Consider the following 13564-nt stretch of genomic DNA (forward strand, 5'->3'; position numbering starts at 1 on the left):
CTAACACCCACTCTAGGGCCTGGCAGACCTCCAGGCAGTAAAAAGCTGAATTCTCTCATCTTCAAACATCTCATTGTTTCTCCTTTGGTCCCTCTCCAAAGCTGCAGTATTTGTCATATATATCTCTTTGAGAGAATGTATTCATCCTGATTGAGGGATTAGCTGTTAACATTAGTGACATACAGATGTAGGATCTGGATGATTGTGTCATTGTTAAAGAAAGATTTAGAGACTGTCAGTTTTTAGACAGCCTATTAGAGAGGCTTATGTTGTAAAAAAAGAGATTCAGATTGTCTCACAGAGCGTGAGAAAGAGAGAGAGAGAGTGTGTGTGTGTGTGTATGTATGTACAGTGCCTTCATAAAATATTTACACACCTCAACTTTTTCCAGATTTTGTTGTGTTAAAGCCTGAATTTTAAATGGATTAAATTTAGATTGTTTTGTCACTTGCATACACACAATACCCCATAATGTCAAAGTTTTCATTTGTATTTTTATTCGAATTTATTTTCAATTTCGTGATATTCAATTGGTAGTTACAGCCCTGTCCCATCGCTGCAACTCCTGTACAGACTCTGGAGAGGCGAAGGTAGAGAGCCATGCGTACTCCGAAACACGACCCTGCCAAGCCTCACTGCTTCTTGTCACACTGCTCGCTTAACCCGAAAGCCAGCCGCACCAATGTGTCGGTGGAACTGGAGACCGTGTCAGCATGCATGCACCCTGCCAACCACAGGAGTTGCTAGAGTGTGATGGGACAAGGACATTTCGGCCGGTCAAACTCTCCCCTAACCCAGACTATGCTGGGCCAATTGTGCGCTGCCTCATTGGTCTCCAGCTCACGGCCGGCTACGACACAGCCGCGGATTGAACCCGGATCTGTAGTGACGGCTCTAGCACTGCGCTGCAGTGCCTTAGACCGCCGTGCCACTCGGGAGGCCCTTTAATGTTTTTTTTTAAGTCAATAAGTATTCAATCACTTTGCTATGGAAAGCCTAAATAAGCTCAAGAGTAAAAATGTGCTCGTTCTGTGTGCAATAACAGTGTTTAACATGATTTTTGAATGGCTACCTCATCTCTGTGCCACACACATACAATTATCTGTAAGGTCCCTTAGACGAGCAATGGATTTCAAACACAGATTCAGGCAGGTTTTCCAATGTCTCGCAAAGAATGGCATCTATTGGTAGATGGGTAAAAATGTAAAAAAGCAGACACTGAATATCCCTTTGAGCATGGTGAAGTTATTAACTACAATTTGGATGGTATATCAATACACCTAGTCACTACAAAGATACATGTGTCCTTATTAACTCAGTTGCCGGAGAGGAAGGAAACCGCTCAGGGATTTCACCATGAGGCCAATTGTGACTTTAAAACAGTTAGAGTTTAATGGAGTGATAGGAGAAAACTGAGGATGGATCAACAACATTGTAGTTACTCCACAATACTAACCGAAATGACAGAGTGAAAAGAAGTAAGCCTGTACGTAATACAAATATTCCAAAACATGCATCCTGTTTGCTATAAGGCACTAAAGTAAAACTGCAAAAAAAATTGGCAAAGAAATTAACTTTATGTCCTGACTACAAAGCATTATGCTTAGGGCAAATCCAATACAACACATCTCTGAGTACCACTCTGTAACGGCTGTCCTCCTCCTCTTCGTCCGAAGAGGAGGAGTAGGGATTGGACCAAAGCGCAGCGTGGAATGTGGACATAATGATGTTTATTAAAGTAAAGACGAAAACACGAAAATACTTCAACAAACTAAAAAAACAAATAAACGATGTAGACAGACCTGAACTTGAGAACTTACAAATTACGAAGAACGCACGAACAGGAACAGACTACATATATGAAACGACAAACGAAACAGTCCCGTGTGGTAGACATACAGACACGGAAGACAACCACCCACCACAAACAATGTGAAACAACCTACCTATATATGGTTCTCAATCAGAGGAAAACGTAAAACACCTGCCTCTGATTGAGAGCCATACAAGGTCAATTAAACCTGACACTTAACATAGAACAAACAACACAGACTGCCCACCCAGCTCACGTCCTGACCCACTAAACACAACTATACAAAAGGAAAACAAGGTCAGGAACGTGACATTACCCCCCCCCCCCAAGATGCGGACTCCGGCCGCAAAACTCAACCTCAAGGGGAGGGTTTGGGTGGGCATCTGTCCACGGTGGCGGCTCCGGCTCCGGACGCTGTCCCCACACCGCCATAGTCACTCCCCGCTTCCGTATCCCCCTCCCAATGACCACCCTCCAACTAAACCCACCTAAATTAAGGGGCATCACCGGGTTGATGGGGTCTAAAACCAGACTGAAGCATTTCATATACATTATTTGTCTTCAGGAAGGCAGTGACTTTTTAAAATTTTTTGAGAGAGAAATGGGAGATTTTTTACATTTTCCGGGTGAATGTTTGGCTTTATTACTGCCATTTCTAGTGAGTTTGGTACACATCCGGGGGACAGGGAGACATTTATTATGTTCAACATTGGAGGGCCAAGCACAGGAAGTAGCTCTTTCAGTAGTTTAGTTGAAATAGGGTCCAGTATGCAGCTCGAGAGTGTCTCCATTGGTCCTGGCAGTTCTGTGCAGACTCAGGACAACTGAGCTTTTGAAAAATACACAGGTTCAAAGAGGAGTCCGTAATTTGCTTTCTAATGATCATTATCTATTCATTGAAGAAGTTCATGAATTCATCACTGCTGAAGTGAAAGCCATCCTCTCTTGTTGAATGCTGATTTTTAGTTAGCTTTAGCTGTTCTCCATTTGTGTTCTCTTCCTCCACCCAACTCTTTCAATCTCACACTTCATCCTCATCCTCCTCTCCACTCTAACACCCACTCTAGGGCCTGGCAGACCTCCAGGCAGTAAAAAGCTGAATTCTCTCATCTTCAAACATCTCATTGTTTCTCCTTTGGTCCCTCTCCAAAGCTGCAGTATTTGTCATATATATCTCTTTGAGAGAATGTATTCATCCTGATTGAGGGATTAGCTGTTAACATTAGTGACATACAGATGTAGGATCTGGATGATTGTGTCATTGTTAAAGAAAGATTTAGAGACTGTCAGTTTTTAGACAGCCTATTAGAGAGGCTTATGTTGTAAAAAAAGAGATTCAGATTGTCTCACAGAGCGTGAGAAAGAGAGAGAGAGAGTGTGTGTGTGTGTGTATGTATGTACAGTGCCTTCATAAAATATTTACACACCTCAACTTTTTCCAGATTTTGTTGTGTTAAAGCCTGAATTTTAAATGGATTAAATTTAGATTGTTTTGTCACTTGCATACACACAATACCCCATAATGTCAAAGTTTTCATTTGTATTTTTATTCGAATTTATTTTCAATTTCGTGATATTCAATTGGTAGTTACAGCCCTGTCCCATCGCTGCAACTCCTGTACAGACTCTGGAGAGGCGAAGGTAGAGAGCCATGCGTACTCCGAAACACGACCCTGCCAAGCCTCACTGCTTCTTGTCACACTGCTCGCTTAACCCGAAAGCCAGCCGCACCAATGTGTCGGTGGAACTGGAGACCGTGTCAGCATGCATGCACCCTGCCAACCACAGGAGTTGCTAGAGTGTGATGGGACAAGGACATTTCGGCCGGTCAAACTCTCCCCTAACCCAGACTATGCTGGGCCAATTGTGCGCTGCCTCATTGGTCTCCAGCTCACGGCCGGCTACGACACAGCCGCGGATTGAACCCGGATCTGTAGTGACGGCTCTAGCACTGCGCTGCAGTGCCTTAGACCGCCGTGCCACTCGGGAGGCCCTTTAATGTTTTTTTTTAAGTCAATAAGTATTCAATCACTTTGCTATGGAAAGCCTAAATAAGCTCAAGAGTAAAAATGTGCTCGTTCTGTGTGCAATAACAGTGTTTAACATGATTTTTGAATGGCTACCTCATCTCTGTGCCACACACATACAATTATCTGTAAGGTCCCTTAGACGAGCAATGGATTTCAAACACAGATTCAGGCAGGTTTTCCAATGTCTCGCAAAGAATGGCATCTATTGGTAGATGGGTAAAAATGTAAAAAAGCAGACACTGAATATCCCTTTGAGCATGGTGAAGTTATTAACTACAATTTGGATGGTATATCAATACACCTAGTCACTACAAAGATACATGTGTCCTTATTAACTCAGTTGCCGGAGAGGAAGGAAACCGCTCAGGGATTTCACCATGAGGCCAATTGTGACTTTAAAACAGTTAGAGTTTAATGGAGTGATAGGAGAAAACTGAGGATGGATCAACAACATTGTAGTTACTCCACAATACTAACCGAAATGACAGAGTGAAAAGAAGTAAGCCTGTACGTAATACAAATATTCCAAAACATGCATCCTGTTTGCTATAAGGCACTAAAGTAAAACTGCAAAAAAAATTGGCAAAGAAATTAACTTTATGTCCTGACTACAAAGCATTATGCTTAGGGCAAATCCAATACAACACATCTCTGAGTACCACTCTGTAACGGCTGTCCTCCTCCTCTTCGTCCGAAGAGGAGGAGTAGGGATTGGACCAAAGCGCAGCGTGGAATGTGGACATAATGATGTTTATTAAAGTAAAGACGAAAACACGAAAATACTTCAACAAACTAAAAAAACAAATAAACGATGTAGACAGACCTGAACTTGAGAACTTACAAATTACGAAGAACGCACGAACAGGAACAGACTACATATATGAAACGACAAACGAAACAGTCCCGTGTGGTAGACATACAGACACGGAAGACAACCACCCACCACAAACAATGTGAAACAACCTACCTATATATGGTTCTCAATCAGAGGAAAACGTAAAACACCTGCCTCTGATTGAGAGCCATACAAGGTCAATTAAACCTGACACTTAACATAGAACAAACAACACAGACTGCCCACCCAGCTCACGTCCTGACCCACTAAACACAACTATACAAAAGGAAAACAAGGTCAGGAACGTGACATTACCCCCCCCCCCCCAAGATGCGGACTCCGGCCGCAAAACTCAACCTCAAGGGGAGGGTTTGGGTGGGCATCTGTCCACGGTGGCGGCTCCGGCTCCGGACGCTGTCCCCACACCACCATAGTCACTCCCCGCTTCCGTATCCCCCTCCCAATGACCACCCTCCAACTAAACCCACCTAAATTAAGGGGCATCACCGGGTTAAGGGGCATCACCGGGATAAGGGGCAGCAGCTCCGGGCTGAGGGACGGCAGCTCCGGGCTGAGGGACGGCAGCTCCGGGCTGAGGGACGGCAGCTCCGGGCTGAGGGACGGCAGCTCCGGGCTGAGGGACGGCAGCTCCGGGCTGAGGGACGGCAGCTCCGGACTGAGGGACGGCAGCTCCGGACTGAGGGACGGCAGCTCCGGACTGACTGACGGCTCTGGCTGGTCATGGCTGGCTGACGGCTCTGGCTGGTCATGGCTGGCTGACGGCTCTGGCGGCTCCTGGCTGGACGGCTCTGGCAGCTCCTGGCTGGACGGCTCTGGCTGGTCCTGGCTGGACGGCTCTGGCTGGTCCTGGCTGGACGGCTCTGGCTGGTCCTGGCTGGACGGCTCTGGCTGGTCCTGTCTGGCGGAAGGCTCTGGCTGATCCTGTCTGGCGGAAGGCTCTGGCTGATCCTGTCTGGCGGAACGCTCTGGCTGATCCTGTCTGGCGGAAGGCTCTGGCTGATCCTGTCTGGCGGAAGGCTCTGGCTGATCCTGTCTGGCGGAAGGCTCTAGCGGCTCCTGTCTGGCGGACGGCTCTAGCGGCTCCTGTCTGGCGGACGGCTCTGAAGGCTCATGGCAGACGGGCGGCTTTGCAGGCTCAGTACAGACGGGCGGCTTTGAAGGCTCAGTACAGACGGGCGGCTCAGGCGCCGTTGGGCAGACGGGCAGTTCAGACGGCGTTGGGCAGACGGGCAGTTCAGGCGCCGTTGGGCAGACGGGCAGTTCAGACGGCGTTGGGCAGACGGGCAGTTCAGGCGCCGCTGGGCAGACGGGCAGTTCAAGCGCCGCTGGGCAGACGGCAGACTCTGGCCGGCTGATACGCACTGTAGGCCTGGTGCGTGGTGCCGGAACTGGAGGTACCGGGCTAAGGACACGCACCTTCAGGCTAGTGCGGGGAGCAGCAACAGGACGCACAGGACTCTGGAGGCGCACAGGAGGCTTAGTGCGTGGTGTAGGCACTGGTGGTAATGGGCAGGAGACACGCACCATAGGGCTAGTGCGTGGAGGAGGAACAGGGCTCTGGAGACGCACAGGAGGCTTGGTGCGTGGTGCCGGCACTGGTGGTACTGGGCTAGGGCGGGGACGTGGCGCCGGATATACCGGACCATGCAGGCGTACTGGCTCCCTTGAGCACTGAGCCTGCCCAACCTTAGCTGGTTGTATGCTCCCCTTAGCCCGCCCAATGCGGGGAGGTGGAATAACCCGCACTGGGCTGTGTATGCGAACCGGGGACACCATGCGTAAGGCTGGTGCCATGTATGCCGGCCCGAGGAGACGCACTGGAGACCAGACGCGTTGAGCCGGCTTCATGGCACCTGGCTCAATACTCAATCTAGCCCTGCCAGTGCGGGGAGGTGGAATAACCCGCACCGGGCTATGCACACGTACAGGAGACACCATGCGCTCTACTGTGTAACACGGTGTCTGCCCGTACTCTCGCTCTCCACGGTAAGCTCGGGGAGTTGGCGCAGGTCTCCTACCTGACTTCGCCACACTCCCTTGTAGCCCCCTCCCAAGAAATTTTTGGGCTTGACTCTCCGGTTTCCAGCCTCGCTTCCGTGCTGCCTCCTCATACCACCGCCTCTCGGCTTTAGCTGCCTCCAGCTCTTCACGAGGGCGGCGATATTCTCCTGGCTGTGCCCATGGACCTTTTCCGTCCAATATTTCCTCCCATGTCCATGAATCCTGCGATCGCTGTTGCGCTCTCCCACGCCGCTTGGTCCTAGGTTGGTGGGTGATTCTGTAACGGCTGTCCTCCTCCTCTTCGTCCGAAGAGGAGGAGTAGGGATTGGACCAAAGCGCAGCGTGGAATGTGGACATAATGATGTTTATTAAAGTAAAGACGAAAACACGAAAATACTTCAACAAACTAAAAAAACAAATAAACGATGTAGACAGACCTGAACTTGAGAACTTACAAATTACGAAGAACGCACGAACAGGAACAGACTACATATATGAAACGACAAACGAAACAGTCCCGTGTGGTAGACATACAGACACGGAAGACAACCACCCACCACAAACAATGTGAAACAACCTACCTATATATGGTTCTCAATCAGAGGAAAACGTAAAACACCTGCCTCTGATTGAGAGCCATACAAGGTCAATTAAACCTGACACTTAACATAGAACAAACAACACAGACTGCCCACCCAGCTCACGTCCTGACCCACTAAACACAACTATACAAAAGGAAAACAAGGTCAGGAACGTGACACACTCTTCATATTTTCAAGCATGGTGGTGGCTGCATCATGTTATGGGTATGCTTGTCATCAGCAAGGACTAAGGAGTTTTTTCGAATGCCTCTGTGCTTGTGAAATGGAGTAGAGCTAAGCACAGGCTAAATCCTAGAGGAAAACTTGGTTCATTTTGCTTTCCAATCAGACACTGGGAGACAAATTCACCTTTCAGCAGGACAATAACCTAAAACAAATGGCCAAATATACACTGGAGTTGCTTACCAAGATGACATTGAATGTTCCTGAGTGGCCTAATTACAGTTTTGACTTAAATCGGATTGAAAATCTAATGCAAGACTTGAAAATGGCTGTCTAGCAATGATCAACAACCAACTTGACAGAGCTTGAAGAATTTAAAAAATAATAATATGCAAATATTGTACAATCCAGGTGTGCAAAGCTGTTAGAGAAAGACTCACAGCTGTAATTGCTGCCAAAGGTCATTCTAAGGTATTGACTCAGGGGTGTAAATAGTTATGTAAATTAGATATTTCTGTATTTTCAATACATTTGCAAACATTTCTTAAAATGTGTTTTCACTTTGTCATTATGGGGTATTGTGTGTGTATATGGGTGAGGTTGAAAAAATTATATTTAATCAATTTTGAATTCAGGCTGTAACACAACAAAATCTTGATTAAGTCAAGGGAATACTTTCTGAAGGCACGCATGTGTGTGTGTGCTATCTGTAATCAGTTTTTGTGTGCAAAATTGGATGATATGGACAGATATGGATTCAGATCAAGAAATTGAATGAGAATGGAGAGTGGACGCAATATGCAAATTAATCAGACTAGGTTGTTTTTTTGGTGTTACTGCAATGTAAACAAACATCGCTATGACACCAGACATATTTTGGGATGTGTTTTGGCAAATGTGGATTGTTTATTAATTAGTTCAGAATTCTGCTAGTTTTGTTGTAAATCTAATAATGGTTTGGATCCAGATAGGTGAGAGAGCTATAAACCATGTTGAAAGCTGCACTATAAAAGCCATCTATAGAGCCTCTTTACACTACATTCACAGACACAAACTTGGTCTAGGAGACATTCTTGTGTAGTGTAAAGAGACGGAGCAAGATTCAAATTTCTCTTTGAGATGTCTCCCACTCTACTTCCGGAGGTAGTGTTGGAGACATCTACACCACATACCCCCTCTCTGAGTGGTACCGTGTAAAGACAAAGGCTCTCCCACAACACTTGTCCCTGCAAGAATTACCTTAATTATCTTAATACCAGTAGACCACATTTTTGCTCTGTTAGAAAAATTTAAATTTAAAGGCTTTTAAAATATCCATACATTTGTGAATCATTGTACTAATCAAGTACGCAACACTATGTACAATATTGTTTAGATGAGAAGCTCCTACATAGCTTGAATTGATGTCCTTATTTTGTTTGTCTATATATTATGCTATTTACAGTATGCTAATAGCTGCACTCACACATGAAGCAGGAATATGGTTTTGGCCACACCATATTCAAGGCTATTGTAAGCAGAAAGTTATAAATCGGATGTTGAAGATTGAGCTATTACTAGACATATTTTACTAATGTAAGTCCACCCTATATTTGGCTGCTCGTTTACAGATGCAGGATCTTAATTTGAGCCAGTTTGCTACAGCGGGAAAATAATCCTGCAGCAACAGGAAATGTGGATTATAATTAAGGACATTTTTTGTAAGGTGTTGATACATTTTTTGTAAGGGAAAATCAAGTCTGAAATTTTGAAGTAGGGCCTATGGGTTGAGGGCAACCTGGATGGGTGGTCACATAATAATGTCTCCTGGCCTAACGTTGAAGACCATGGTTGTTGTGGACTGTGCTTGGGTGACCACTGATGTCAGAGTTCAATCATCTTGCTGAAATGTTTCGGTTCTGTGTGGCTATGGGTAACCAACAAAACATAGTGGATATCTGGTGCAAAGGCTCTTAGACTAATTTTCTTACATGGGTACTGCTCGTGGTGTCACCAAGAGCCAAGGTTGGTCAGAAAGGTTCATGTGCATTCATTATCATCATGCTTTGATACTTAAAACACTGCACCAGAGTGAAACCCTACTGTACACCCTAAACCCGTGGACATCAAGCCAGGCAGTGAGGTAGTTCACCAAGGTGGGCTATACAGTATACCAACAACAAGAGATGGGGTTTCTCTTCATACCTGACACTAAAATAGTATCAGTCTCTTAAAGTTTGGGTTAGAAGTAATTTCCAACCAAAGGTCTAGTTCCGGTACAATTATGTTCTGTTTTATGGTGGTCCATTATCCTTAGGGTCTCCTCTTGTGAGTGTTTACTCTGTTACTCTTTCAAGGAAATACTCTTCCATGGTGACGCTCATGACCAGACAGAGAAGAAATATCTCATCATTCCTGCTGTCCTGGCTGGGCTGCATCACATATCTGAATTCAGTGTTTGCTCAGTATCTCTAATGTGTATATCTGTGTATTTCCACATTTATGTTGTCTCGCGCATGTGTGTGTGTTTGTATCTTTATGTGTGTATACTATGCATGTCTCTGTGTCTTTACGTGTGGGTGTAATGGGTTGAAATTGAGGTTCTTTGATCTGAGAGAATGAATGACACAGATTAAGCTGTCAGGCCAGCCGGTGATAGAGGCCAGATGAGGCAGGATGACAAACCAAGGCCCCTGTGGAACGCTTGGGCACATGCCAAAGTAATAATGCACTGTGTGTGTGTGTGTGTGTGTGTGTGTGTGTGTGTGCACATGCTACCAGGGAATCTATGTTCGTAAACACTTGCATGTGTCGAGACTTCAGATGCCTTTAATTTGATCCTTTATTAATTCTTAGCAAGAAAGAATGACTGGAAATTTTAAGAAGCAAGGTTTTGATTGAAGAGGTTTTGGGTTTATTGGCAGTGACTTATTTTACTAATGCAGCTGAAGCACTGCTGATCTTCCCACCCACGTTAACAAACATACATGCCTACGACACAGACGCATTGACTCTCACAGACATAACCATGCTTACACACGCATTATATTCTGAGCATTGTTTCTTGTTTTTATTATCCTGCCCACACATGCTAACAGACACATATGCCTGCAGTGCACAAACTGACTCATGCATACATTTGTACACACACATATGTCATATATTTAGATCCACTCTTTCTTATCCTGCCCTCTCAGAGCAACTTATTTCCCCATGAAGAAGTCCTGGTTTACATGACGTTTTGTTCCAATAACTCTACAGGATACCCAGGATATGAATGATTGTGCACGGTATGGTCCATTAATGATTATGTCATTTAAAGGGTAGTGGACAACAGTGGAACAAGGTCTCCCAGCATCATGAGTACTGGTTTAGAGGTAAGGGAGGACTGAGAAACTGAAATGGCAATAAATATAGCAGGCAATTTCTGTAATGTCCACAGTCAAGACACACACACACACACCACACACCACACACCACACACATACACACACTCTGCTCTCAGTCACTTTGGATTAGTGAGGGCTTTCCCCTCTGCTGAATGCTTTTACGACCATTGGTTTTTGATTTTTTAGCTTTAATGTGACTTTGGTTGCTGGGGAACTGTTCCCCCCCTAAAAGTCACAGTGAGAAATGGGGCAAATGCAGATGCAGCTGTTTTGGGTCTAGGAGGTACAGGGTTTGGGAGATTCTGTCTCTCACTTTGTCTCACCACGTCCTTGCCTTAAGCCCGCCCCACATTAAATGTTCTCATTACGAGCATGCCAAGCGTCCACCTGTGACTTGCCCTAATCCAAAGCGGCCACTTCAATGCCCCCAGGAGGCACTGAGGTTAAAGTTACCACCCCCCCTAACCAACCTGCCGGTCTTCAGTACCAACATCCCATAGGAACAGCCCCTCCACTCATAAAACCCACAGCCACAAAACACTGCAGTGTTAATGAGACACGTGCTGCCCTAACGGTGTATCTATTTCATCCATTAAATAGCACATATGACATTCATGTAGTGCATTGTTGTTGTCGTTGTGAGTGCGCACCTCATAAAGAGGAGAAATACTTTGAAAATAATGTGTTGCAATCAGGGCTGGGTTCAAATTGAGGGTAGTACAATCAGGAAGTGATTTTAATAAAAATATGTTAAACTTTGGAAATAAATAGCTTCTACTCTTCAGTTTATTGAGAAGTCATTTAAAAAACGTTTTTTCAAACATTGAATTGTTATTTAAGTTTACTTCCTGAATTGACTGCCTTCAATTCGAATTGACCCCTGGTTGCAATAGTTAGTTTACTCAGTACCGGTACTCCTTGTATATAGCCTGTATATAGCCTCGTTATTGTATTGTGTTACTATTTTATTTGTATCTATTTGTAAAGCTTTTAACTGCATTGTTGCGAAAGGGCTTGTAAGTAAGCATTTCACGCTAAAGTCTACACTAGGTATTCGGCATGTGACAAATAACATTTGATTTGATTTGATTTAATTGGTCACCTAATCCCATCAGTCCCTTCCAAGATAAGGGATCTCTATGATTAGTAGTAAAGCACACCTCAGCTTCAGTCTGTAAGTGTGGAAGGGTTTCATGTGGAAATGATACATAGAAACTATCCACAGTGTTCCCTTGATTGGAAATACAAACAGCATGCATTGTTTGTCTGAATTTAAAACAACCATATTATGTTATAAGATTACAAGAGGAACACATGCCCACTGGCGTAGCACACATCCCCACAGCCGCTGCAAGGTGGGATTTGGGGCCCCCAACCCCCCAACAAAAACATTTTTTTTAAGTATGGGTGGGGTCCCCCGGGGGTCTGGCCCCCCAGATAGCATATGAACACATCATAAGCCATGCTAAAAAAAATGTAATTACAGGAAATTAGCTTACATTATTTTTGTTTTGAGTCTCACTCTCGTAATAATAATAATAAAAATGTATTCAGCTTCCATAGCACTTTTCATTACAGAAAGAACCAACCCCCCCCTAAAAATTATTGAGTGATTGTGTCTGCCCCTGATGCGTTGGGCTGACCGCACCACCCTCTGGAGTGCCTTGTGGGTGCGGACGATGCAATTGCCGTACCAGGCGGTGATACAGCCAGATGATTGAGTTGGAGACGTGCGTGGCCATGCAGTCATGGGTGATCAGGGAGTACAGGAGGGGGCTGAGTACACACCCTGTGGGGCCCCCGTATTGAGGATCAGAATGGCAGAGGTGTTGTTGCTTACCTTTACCACTTGGGGTCGGCCCATCAGAAAGTCCTGGTCCAGTTGCACTGGGAGGGGTTCAGACACAGGGCCCTGAGCTTAGTAATGAGCTTGTAGGGCACTATGGTGTTGAAGGTTGAGCTGTAGTCGATGAACAGCATTCTTACTTAAGTATTTCTCTTGTCCAGGTGGGATAGGGCAGTGTGCAGTTCAATGGCGATTGCGTCGTTCGTGGATCTGTTGCGGATTGTAGTGGGTCTAGGGTGTCTGGTAAGGTGGAGGTGATATGATATAGCCTCTCAAAGCACTTCATGATGACAGATGTGAGTGCTACGGGGCGATAGTCATTTAGTTCAGTTGCCTTTGCTTTCTTGTGTACAGAAACAATGGTGGACATCTTGAAGCAAGTGGGGACAACAGACTGGGATATGGAGAGATTTAATATGTCCGTAAACACTCCAGCCAGCTGGTCTGCACATGCTCTGAAGACGTGGTTTGGGATGCCTTCTGGTCTGGCAGCCTTGCGAGGGTTAACACACTCACGTTGGCCACGGAGATCGGGAGCACACAGTCCTCATGAGCGTCGTGGGGCCGCATTGGCGACTCAATGTTGTTTTCCTCTAAGTGGGAAAATAACGTGTTTAGCTCGTCCGGGAACGAGGCTTTGGTGTCCCGCGACGTGGCTGTCTTTCCCTTTATAATCTGTGAATGTCTGGAGTCCCTGCCACATACGTCGCTTGTCTGAACCGTTGAGTTGCGACTCCACTTTGCCGCTGTACTGTCGTTTTGCCTCTTTGATTGCCTTACGGAGGTCATAGCTGGTCTATATATACACGTCCATGTTCCCAGTCACCTTGCCATGGTTAAATGCCTTCAGTTTTGTGCGAATGCTGTCATCTATCCACGGTTTTTG

Source organism: Salvelinus namaycush, chromosome 2, assembly GCF_016432855.1.
Source record: "Salvelinus namaycush isolate Seneca chromosome 2, SaNama_1.0, whole genome shotgun sequence".
NCBI classification, from domain to species: domain Eukaryota; kingdom Metazoa; phylum Chordata; class Actinopteri; order Salmoniformes; family Salmonidae; genus Salvelinus; species Salvelinus namaycush.